Source organism: Tupaia chinensis, unplaced genomic scaffold (assembly GCF_000334495.1).
Source record: "Tupaia chinensis unplaced genomic scaffold, TupChi_1.0 Scaffold000690_1, whole genome shotgun sequence".
NCBI lineage: Eukaryota > Metazoa > Chordata > Mammalia > Scandentia > Tupaiidae > Tupaia > Tupaia belangeri.
In genome coordinates this window covers 231654-242981 of record NW_006160213.1, presented here as the reverse complement: position 1 = coordinate 242981, position 11328 = coordinate 231654, and the positions used below count along the sequence as shown (strand labels likewise).

General features: G+C 36.8%; 1 pseudogene; it reads right to left on the bottom strand.

Annotated features, from left to right (window-relative positions):
• The window catches only part of LOC102491666 (SIN3-HDAC complex-associated factor pseudogene), a 21897-nt pseudogene that overhangs the window by 2514 nt on the left and 8055 nt on the right, over positions 1-11328 (bottom strand).

Below are 11328 nucleotides of genomic sequence, written 5' to 3'. Positions count from 1 at the left end.
GAGTGTGTGAGGTGGAAGAGCATAGGAAATACGGGGGGGAAATGGAGAGGTAAGACACTTGTGGGACACAGATAAGGTTTTATTATCTGTTGACGAGGATGTGTATGGTGGTCTCAACTGGGCTGAACTGAGGTGTATATCATGCTGGGTAAAGTCTCTTTACAATCTAAATGATGTATAATGATTTAATGTATGAATAATAATGATATATATATATATAAATAAAATTAAAAAAGAAAAAAATCATAGGTGTAGGAATAATTTCCTTTCACTTTTCTATAACAATTTCATTTACTGTATGAAAGGGAATATATATGTATTCGGTCCTGAACTGGGGTATAGGGAGACCTTTGGGGAGAAGAAAAGAAGCAGGTGATTCATTATTCAGACCTATGGATAAGTGTCTTGATGTAATTTTATCTCTGAAATGCCCTTAGCAGGATATTCTTCACTAAGAATTATACAATAGTAAGCAGTACCCATAGTCTAAGGTGTGGCTTCTTGGAGAATGTCACAAAGGCATTCCAACACTCTGGAGTGTGAAATGGTCACATTCAGTAGTATAAACACTCTTTGGCCGTGTGAGATCTCACTGAATCTAACCTATGTTGAGCAGGTGGTGCATGTTCTAGATGGGAAGGAAGGACCTGGGGAGCTGCCTTTGGTGATTTAGACTTCTATTTGCTTTGCCTGAACCTCTTAATTTCATGTAGACATTTGAAATTATTTACTAAAGCATGGTTCTGGATATAATCTCTCTCTTTGCTAGAGGTTGTATGCACTATTCAGAAAGAGATGGGGGTGGGAGGAGAGACGGCATACTTTAAAGGAGCTTGGTCATATCACAATTTCTTCTCCTCCATCTCTCCATCCTTTTGGAGTTTGGGGCATGCACATACACCTGGTGTGTTTTCAAGCTGCTGGCACTGGGATTTCAACCACAGTCATCCACATGGGATCTGAAAATATTAACCATTAGGCTACAGGGTGACACAATATGGTCTTTGGTTAGTGAGTGGTTTGATGTGGCAGTTGAATGGTGTGTATTCATTTTTCTCAGAAATGGAGATATGTAAATGTGTGTAAAAAAAATCAGTTCATCTTTTCAAGTCATTTACTTGCTTAAACTGCAGTTACTTTTTGGTGAACTTTTTTTTTTTTTTTTTTGGCAAGTATTTAATCTTTTGGGTATCCTCCTTTCTCTAGTTCTTACATCTTAACAATGCCTTTCTTTTGGCCTCTGGTTCTGTATGGCCTCCAATGAGTTCTGTTCAGTCTTCTGGTAAACACCTGTGTTCACTTCTTTGTGGTTGGTTTAATTAACTCATGTTCTCTCTATTCATAGCCAAGCAATAGCAATTTTCCTTACTCATTTTCAACTATAGCAGCTGGTTCACAACAGGAAAATAGGAATTGTTCTCCCTTCCCTTTAGTATATGGCTGCTGTGGTTTGAATGTTTTTGTCTTCTCTAAAACTCATGTTGAAACTTAATCCTCAATGTAACAGTGTAGAGTGGTGGGGCCTAACAGGAAGTGGATAGGTCATGAGGACCCAACTGTTTCGAATGGATTGACTTTCTAAAGTGTGTGCTCTCTCTCTTTTATGCCTTTTTGCGTAATGGCTATGTCACTGGACTCCCATGTAGTCGACTGCAGTTTGAATCCTGGACCCAGTGACTTAAACTCACGCTAGGCACATGTGCGTGGGTGCCCATGATCCCAAAAGGAGAATGGAGGAGAAGGGATTGTGGCGAGACCATCCCCTCTGGGGGGTGATTTCTCGCTTTCTGTCTCTTTGTCTCTCTCTGTCTCTTTGTCTTTCTGGCAAGCATATGCGCCCCATAGCAAAAACCTCTCCAAAAAAAAAAAAAAAAAAAAAAAGAGGGGAGAGAGGGGGGAGGAAAAAGGCATCCCTAGAAAATAGTAATATAGTTGCATTCTAAACAAGAAAGTGAATTTGAGATAAAATAATTCTCGGAATTATTTATTTTTTCAGTCAGATATTACTGATAAGTCATATGCCTAAAAAGCATGCATTTAGTTTTGCCTTCTAATCCCATCTCACTTGGATTTTGGCATAGTTTTCTCTGAAGATGTAGTTATATTAGTATTTAACTTCTTTTCTTGTTCCCTAAATGTTTGGAACCTTTTTTTCCCTGGGAATTGTAAGAAGATAAGAAGCTAATCCTCCTATTTGTTGGGATTTAGATAATCAGTTATTAGGTTTGCACTGTCTTTGTTACAAATTCCTGTATCTGAATTTCATCTGTTCCTTGAACTCTCTCTTGCTATAATATATGCCTTCTATTGATTGGTATTGCTCAGTGTGGACTATTTCTTGCAGAACGCACTTGTCGGTTTTACACCACATTGTGATTTCTCACCTCCTACTTGCTTCTTTTGCTCTTTCTGCCAAACACACCTTTCTCATATTAGTGAGGTCTATTGCCATTCAGACTTCCCTCTTTCTTTGTGTTGCTATCTTCTGCACTAAAAGATAATTATACTCTTTGGTTTTACTTTCCTGTACTTGGTGTTTAAAGGGCTTTAGGAATAAGAAAAAAAGTGTGTATGTAACATATGATCTAAGAAAACCATAAGTTTTGGTTTTACAGCACTTTTGCTTTTGAGCAAATGAGTTATATAAACTTATATTCCTTAATATAAGATGATTCAGGTAGATGGACCCATCCCTTCCTATTGGGTGTTGTTTCTGGATCATCCATTATTGTCTATTGTCCTTTCTGTCTCCAGTTCTTTTGTCTTCACTCTGGACTGTAGCAAGATTAATTTTTCTGAGACTTGGACATGAATTTCACTTTCATATGCAAAAGCAAAGAGTAGATTCTCCACACTCAGAGAATAAGGTCCATACCTCTTGGCTTTCAATTCAGAGCTCCATATTTCCTTATGTTGACTTTAATCATACCTGCCTTTCCAATGCGATTTTCCCCTTCTCTTTCACATACCCTTTCATTTCATCCCCTCTTCTTCTTAGTACATGCAAGGTACTCTAGCTCCAGGGACTTAGATTACCTTTCTGACATCCTCCAATATTGTCTTTCTTTTTCATCTCTTAATGACTCACATCTTCTTTATTCTTCATGACTTATTTTAAATATCACTGTTTCCCTAAGTCTGAAATGCTCACTTCTACTCTCCCCAAATGCTAAAAATAAACTGTCCTTATTCTGAAAATTGATGGAACCATTTACAGTCTATCTTAAGCTTATTCACCTGTATTGCTTCATTAAAAATTATTGAGAACCTGGGGCTGGCAGGTGGCATGATGGTTTAGGCACTGGACTCTCACATGGCCGACCATGGTTCTGGATCTGATGCCTTGCTTTCTCACTTTCCCTTTCTCTCTCTCTCTCTGTCTCTCTCTGGTCAAATTGAAAAAACAATAAAAGATAATAACACATAAAAATAAACGAATGGATAATTCTTTAAAATTATTATTGGGAATCTAGCCTATCACAAACACAATGTTATATTATATGGCTATAGCAATGAACAAAACAGATAAAAATCTTTGCCCCCACGGAGTTTACTTATAGTGGTATAGCTGCTTAGGGGAGTATTAAAACAGAGACTTATAATTACTCACACTAATTATATAATTATACTTAGTTGACAAGAAAAGAGCAAGCGTCAGTATATTTATGTACTCCTCATATTTTACAAAAGCAAAAATAAATGGTTCTTTTTAAGATATGGATGCTGAATGACTGAAAAATTTGCTAGTTCTTGATATTCCTCTGTAGTGTGCTAATAAATACAGTGGCACTTGGGGAGTGAGAGGTAAGTGCTGCTTTAAGAGGAAATGAATTAGTGAAGCATGGGTTCTTGTTTGTGGAGAAAGAAACAAGAGAGAAATATCATAAAAGGACTGCCATGCTAACCAGGCAGACTTACTCTGGAGTATTCTGTTGTTTTAGGTTATTCTATAAGCTTGACTGAACAACTCCGCTTCCCCTGTGAAGTGAAGGAGAGGACCTGGCAATGTTCTTACCATTACCCCGCAAAAGTCATGATGTCATTTTGTTGCCAAAGCACAAAATACTTTCCTGAGTACCAAGGAAAAGGTTGGTAGATGGTGCTACTTTCCTTTTTTGTCAATATCAATCCCAACAAATAAACATCTTTCTCAAGAACTTGGGTAAGGATTGAGATAATCTTCTCTCCCTTCTGCTTTACTCAGAGTCTCTCCGAACCTTCTGTTTCTTCAGTTCTTACTCTCAGCTTCTTTTAATGATATAATCAAGACTTCATTTGGCTCATATAGGATCTCGTTCTTTGTGTAAATTTTCAGAATAACTTAGCTGTTTTGATAATTCCTTTACTTCTTTTTCCTTCCCTCCCTTTCTCATGCACTCTCTTTCCATTTCTCTGTCTCTCTCTCTCTTAGTTTTCATCTTCTCTTTTCCTAAGAAATCAACATTAGTCGGTGTGTGGAAATGGACAGGGCTTTTGGGTATTCCTTGTCTTTCTAGAATGTAAATTGTTTTATAGAGATGTCTACATTTCTCAACTAAAAACGATCATAAAATTCAACTTAATTTATCTAACAGATATTCTGTGAGAGACTCTATAGAATAGTAAGAACTCAAAAAATAACTTTGGAATGCACAAATAAAATCCACGAAACTCAATTTAAATGCAGTCTGAAATCTCTTCTCAGAGTTTTGTTGGTATATCTTGTATTTCTCTAAAGTTCTTAGAAATAAGGGTTTGCTTTTATTTAACTTTCTACCTTCTGAGGATCCTACTTTAATATTCAGCATGTAATGGATAGAACGTATTTTTGAAATGATGAATTTTTTATACCTGCACTGAAAATACATAGATGTTAGATATTGGAAAATATGGCCTATATTTGGAATGTAGTGTATAATTCATATTTGGATATTAGTATTGCTTACATATTGTACAACAATTTAAGTTTTGCTAACTGGTTATCTTTAATTTTACGGATTAAAGAGTTGTCCTTTGTAGTCTTAATCTTTATTTCCTTCTTTGTCAATAGGAAGCCCAACAACTAAACATCTTTCTCAAGAACTTGAGTGAGGATTGAGAAAGTGAGAAAGCAAGTCATCAGGTCTGGGACTCAAACTGTGGGGGAGTCCAGTGCCTTAATCGCCATCTGCTGGCTCCTATAGTTTTAATTTTAAAGTTTCTATTTTAAAATTTCTATTTAAACTAATTGTTAGCATTAGACATCTGTAAAATATTCTTTTATTTATATTATTCCCACCGGAATTAATGACTTCCTTTTTTAAGAGAGGTTTTTTGTTTTTGTTTTTGTTTTTTTTTGTTTTTATTTATTTTTTATTTTTATTTTTATTTATTTTTTTTCCTGTAGGGTGCAGGAGCTCATCGGAGAGAGACAGACAGGGATAAATCAACCCCCAGGGAGGATGACCATGCCACAACCCTTTCTCCTTTTTTCTCCTCTAAGCATGCACACAAACCTGAATTTTTAGCTTCCAGATCTGGGATTCTAATGGTGGTCTACTAATGTGGGAGTCCAGTGACACAACTATCATGCCATCTGGTAGTCCAATGACTCTTTCTTTAAACAAGTGAGATAATGCAGTTAGATAGTGTCACAAAAGTCTATGTAACAGAAAGCAACAATCACAGAATGCTATCAATGTTTTAAGAAAAAATAAATTTGTCCAGGATAGTATGCCAAATATTATTGTCCTTTCTTTGTTGTGCTTAATTATTTGCATGCTAGAAAGACATATGGCAAATTTTTTTTCTTCTTGTAATATTAGGTCATTTTGTCACATACTGTTTCATCTAATTATCTATTAACATGACTTACTATTAACATGAATGCTGTTGGGGTGGGCCGTGGGAACAGTAATAAAGATGAAGTAGAGGAAAGTGTTTATTTAGTGAGAGGAGAAGCTGAAAGCTGAAAGAGATTTTTGAAAGTAGAAGAGATAAGACCCAGAACCAGGCTGGGTTGTGTACTGGGAACTGAAGTTATGCTGAAAATTTAGAACTAAAAAATTTGAGGTGTAGGAATATTAGATTTTTGTTTTGTTTTGTTTTTAAGTTTTTGCATTAGTATGCATGCACTTGCTGGAGAGAAACAGAGCTAGGAAAGGAAAGTGAAAAATCAGCCCCCCATTGAGGATAGCCACACGGCAATTCCCTTCTTCTCATTTTCTGCTTAGGATTGTAGGAATGCACATATGCTCATGTGCCTGGTGTGGTTTCCAAGCCGCTGCCAGGTCTGGAATTCAAACTATGGCCATCCAGAAGGGAATCTAGCACCCTAGATACCATACCTATGCTGCTGACCTTGAACTAGTAGTATGATTTTTTTAAAAAAAGGTTTCTTTCTTTGTTCAGTGAGAGAGACACAGAGAGAGAGAGACAGAGACAGCACCCCTCAACCAGTCCCACACCATGGGCGCACACACAACTGGAGTGTTCAGGCAAATCTCTGAATTTGGATCTGGGAACTTCCACGTGGGCCACCCTTACAGAATATTGCATAACCACTGTTCCATAGTTGGCCTCTTAGTATGATTCATTTTTGTAAAATTTTGCCTGAGGGTGTGTGTTATTGCAGGAGAGAAAGAGAGAAACAGAGAAAAATGAGAAAGCATCGCCATGGATAATGGTCATACCACAGTCCCTTCTCCTCTATTTCTTCCTCTTTTCAGGATCAAAATCTTGGGCATGCATGCACATGCAACCAGTATGATTCTCGACTGTGCAGCTGACCTTGTGAGATACAGATGCTTTAACCTCTATGCCACCTGCTGGCTTAAAAGTCATTCTTTTATGTAATGCAAAGGACTTTTGCCTAACTTTCAGGAATCTTTACAGTAAAAATTATGAATCCCATTGCAGAAATGACAGACCAGAAAATACTATCAGTGATTACCTGGAGATTATTAGATTCCAAGTAATTTTAATTTTCTTCTTCTTCTATGCTTGCATTTTCTAAAATTCCTAAAACAAACATGTTTTGTTTATGTAGTTGTAATTAGAAAAAATAGAGTTCTTTTGAAAAGAAAAAACAAGGTCAAAATAGAAATGAAAGTGCTACGAATAGCATGACCTATTTATGCAGACTCTTGGGCAGGTAACAACTATAAAATCTGTTTGAAACATGAAAAAACATAAAGGCATTGGAAACCACCCAAATTAGAAAGAAGCTGGAGGAGATTGTACTCTTGATAAAGTGTAATGTACAGTGTAAAAATTGTGAGTTTGGGGCCAGCAGAAGGTGCAGTGAATTCCCACAAGACCAAACTCTCTGAACTCCTCTGCTGAACTCCCTCAAGGGCTGACCAGTTTGAGTCCAGTGGCTTGAAAATCATGCAGGGCATGTGTGCATGCACACTCAAGATCCCACAAGGAGACCGATGGAGAAGGGCTTGTGGTTTGGCCATCCTCACTGAAGGGTGATTTTTCACTTTCTCTCTCTCCCCTCCTGGCAAGTGCACACACCCTATGGCAAATTTTCCTCTACCTCCCACCAAAAAATTCTGAGTTTGTAGTTATTTATTTATTTACTCTCATTTATTTAGAGAGATTTTTGCTATAGGACATATGTACTCAGCAGAGAGATAGAGACAGAGAGACAGAAAATGAGAAATCACCCCCAGAGGAAATGGTCACACTGCAATCCCTTCTCTTTTCTTCTCCTCTTGGGACTTGGAGCATGCACACACACGCACCCGGCATGAGTTCCAAACTTCTGTATTGGGACTCAAACTTTGGTTAGCCACATGGGAGTCTAGCAATGTAATCATTATGCCATCTGCTCGCCCCTTCATTTAGTTTTTAAGAATAGATCACTATGTCTATTGTAGCAGAAAACTGTAGGCTTACCAGCTGGAGATGACCAAAAAACAAACAGCTCAGGGTTTAAAGAATAGTGCAAAATTTTAGAGAGAAATCCTGTGAGATAACTATGGACTCGGTGAAACTACAATTGTGTAAATTACCTAAATCTCTGACTTAAAGCTAAACTATGTATGTTCAGGGAACAACCTTGAGGGACTATCTAAAACAGGGTTAGAGTTGGAGATCAGACTAGTCTGGAAAGACTGCACATGACTAAAGTTTGTGTTCGTCACTCTTTTAACCAAATGCAGGACCAAACTATACACAGTTTGGAACTGACAGCTACACCTTGTGGCTTGAGGCATTAGAGGACAGAACCTGAAACTGGCAGAGCACCTAAAATTTAAGGGGAGAATTCCCCAGAATATTGTGATTTTGAGGCCTGTCTTCCAATCTGTGTATATATTCAGCCATGTACTTGGTTGCATGTTCAACTATGCATTTGCATGGTGGAGTCTCAGGGAACCAAGCTAAAAAAGGCAGCACTGGGAAGTCCTAAAAACTGAACAGAGATATTTATTATTGTGAAATGCAAGATAGATAGAGCTTGCTCTTTGAGCCCAGGCCAGATAATTGTCTACTATAACAACAGCAAACACAGAAAACAAAATTAAAACAAATTTTTTTAGAAGAACACAACAGATTATACTATTTATATTGTATAGCTCTTAAATAAAAATCACTAGATCTGGGGGCCAGCTGGTGCCGTGGTGGTTGAGGGTGCTGGACTTCCATGGCTGACTGTGGTTTGAGTACTGGACCTGGTGGCTTGCTTTCTCATGTTTCCTCTCTTTCTCCTTCTCACTCTCTCACTCTGTCCCTCTCTGGTCAAATGAAAATAAATAAATAAACACATAATTAAATAACTAAATAAACAATGTTAAGTAAAATAATTAAAAAAAAATCACTATATCTGGCAAGAAATAGCAAAGTGTGAACTATACTTAGAAAAAGACAAAAGACCAATCAATAAAAGTCAACTTTGAGATGATTCAGAGATTAAATTAAGCAGATAAAGATATAAAAACTGCTATTATAAATGTGCTCAAATATTTAAAAAAGTCCTGACACAATGACACAGCAGTCATTTAAAGTCACATGGGATGGTCTTGGTTTGCATCCCAAGAACTTCCTGTGCAAATTGAGTGTGTGCGTGTGTGTGTGCATGTGTGTGCACCTATCATCTTGGTCTGAGGCGGAGGATGGATTGTGATGTGAAGACCCAATTGGGGGTATTGCTCTCTATCTCTCTCTAATGAAAGAAATAAGTAAATTCAAAAAAAAAAAAAAACCTTACTTAAAAACAATTTAAAGGAAAAGATGTTCAAATGATGAAAAGAAAATTGGTCTTCTGGGAGAAAACTTAGGAAAAATCAACAGAGAAAGTGAAAATGTTGGAAAAAAGATATCTGAGTTGAAAAAGTACCCTAATTAAAAGGAAAAAAAAAAACTTACAAATAGCTTAACAACATACTGATGATGGAAGAAAAAAATAGTAAACTTGTAATTAGTTCAATAGAAATTACCTAACATGGGGAACCAGCAGTTAGTGTAATGACTATGTTGCTGGACTCCCACGTAGTTGACCGCGGTGCGTGTCCCAGACCTGGTGGCTTAAAACTCACGCCGGGCGCGTGTGCGTGCGTGCCCAAGATCCCAAGAGGAGAATGGAGGAGAAGGGATTGCGGCGTGACCATCCCCTCTGGGGGGTGATTTCTCGCTTTCTGTCTCTATGTCTCTCTCTGTCTGGCGAGCGCATGCGCCCTATAGATAAAACCTCTAAAAAAAAAAAAAAAAAAAAAGAAAAAGAAATGACCTAACATGAAAACAGGTAGAGGAAAGTTAAAAAATAAAATAGAGAGAACTATAGACAATGCCAAGCAGCCCGACATTGTACGATTTATGTCCCAGGAGTGGAGAAGGGAAAAAGACTCAAGAAAAAATATTTGAAGTTAAAATGGTCAAAATCTTCCAAAATAAGGTAAGAAGTAAGCATTCCGAAGGAGACATTAAAAAAAGTCACTTACATGTATTACTTTCATTAAAAATAACAATGCATACCAAAGCAAAACACATACATAATAACAGGAGAAAAATTGCATAAAGTAAGATAGCAAAGAACTCAAAAGATGCTTAGACTCTTACCCACCCAGAGATAACCAAGGTTAATATAATAAAATCATTGCTTCCTGAAAAATTCTGATTAAAGTACCTTTCAATACTAATAAAACCTTACAAAAATGTTGATTTTTTTTTTTTTATAAGAGAGATTTTTGTTATAGGGCATGTGCACTCACCAGAAAGCCACACAGACAGAAAGTGAGACATCACTTCTGCGATTGGGGAGTGGGCACCTGCAATTTCTTTTCCTCCATTCTCCTCTTGGGATTTTGGGCATGCACTTACACATGCCCAGAATGAGTTTTAAGCTGCCAGGTCCAGGACTCAATCATAGTTGACTACATGGGGGTCCAATGATGTAACCATATTCCATCTGCTGACCCCACAAAAATGCTGATTTTTGATACACTAAAACTACCAACATAAAAAAAAGTAATACGTAGGGTATTAATTTTTGAGTAACTTGACTCTGCTGATAAAAATGGTTGATGTTGGGACCAGCAGATGGCATCATGGTTACGTTGCTGAACTCCCACCTAGTAGACCATGGTTCAAATCCTAGACCTGGAGGCTTCAAATTAGGAAGAAAGAGTTTTGAGTCTCAATTTTCCAAAAAATGGGCTCTATTTAGAAGTTTCAGAATTTTGGTAAATTACCAGAGAAATTTGTTTTATGAAAAGATTTTATTAAATTATAATTTTAATTGACATATAATAGTTGTACATACTTATCAGGTACAGTGTGGCTTTTTGTTGTATGAATAAAATGTATAATGATCAGATTCAAAAATTTTAATAACTCAAATAGGGTGAAAAGAAAAATATAAGACTTAGGCACACTCTAGTCAATATACTGAAAGTTCAAGATAAAGAAAAGAGAGCAGTTAGAAAATAATAACATATTATAAACAAGACACTAATAGTAGAATTACAGATGGCTTTCTTATCAGAAACAAGAGTCCAGAAGATATTGAAATGACATTTTACATCATTAAAAAGAAAAAAAATACCTATCTTTCAAGAACATTATATTCAATAAATCTAGCACAGCTTCTTTAACATTTTAAAGAAAGTTCTTTAGGCATAAGGGAAAAGATAAAGATGGATTAAGATCTACTAGATGAAAGGAGGAGCATGGGAAATGATAAATATTTTGGTAAATATAAAAGGTTACAGTTTCATTTTTCTATCTTAAATTATTTAAGAGACATGGTGGCTTAAAAACTCGCCAGAAAGACAGAGAGACAGAAAGACAAAAAGCAAGAAATCACCTCCCGGGAGGATGGCCATGCCGCAGTCCCTTCTTCTCCATTATCCTCGCGGCTCTTGG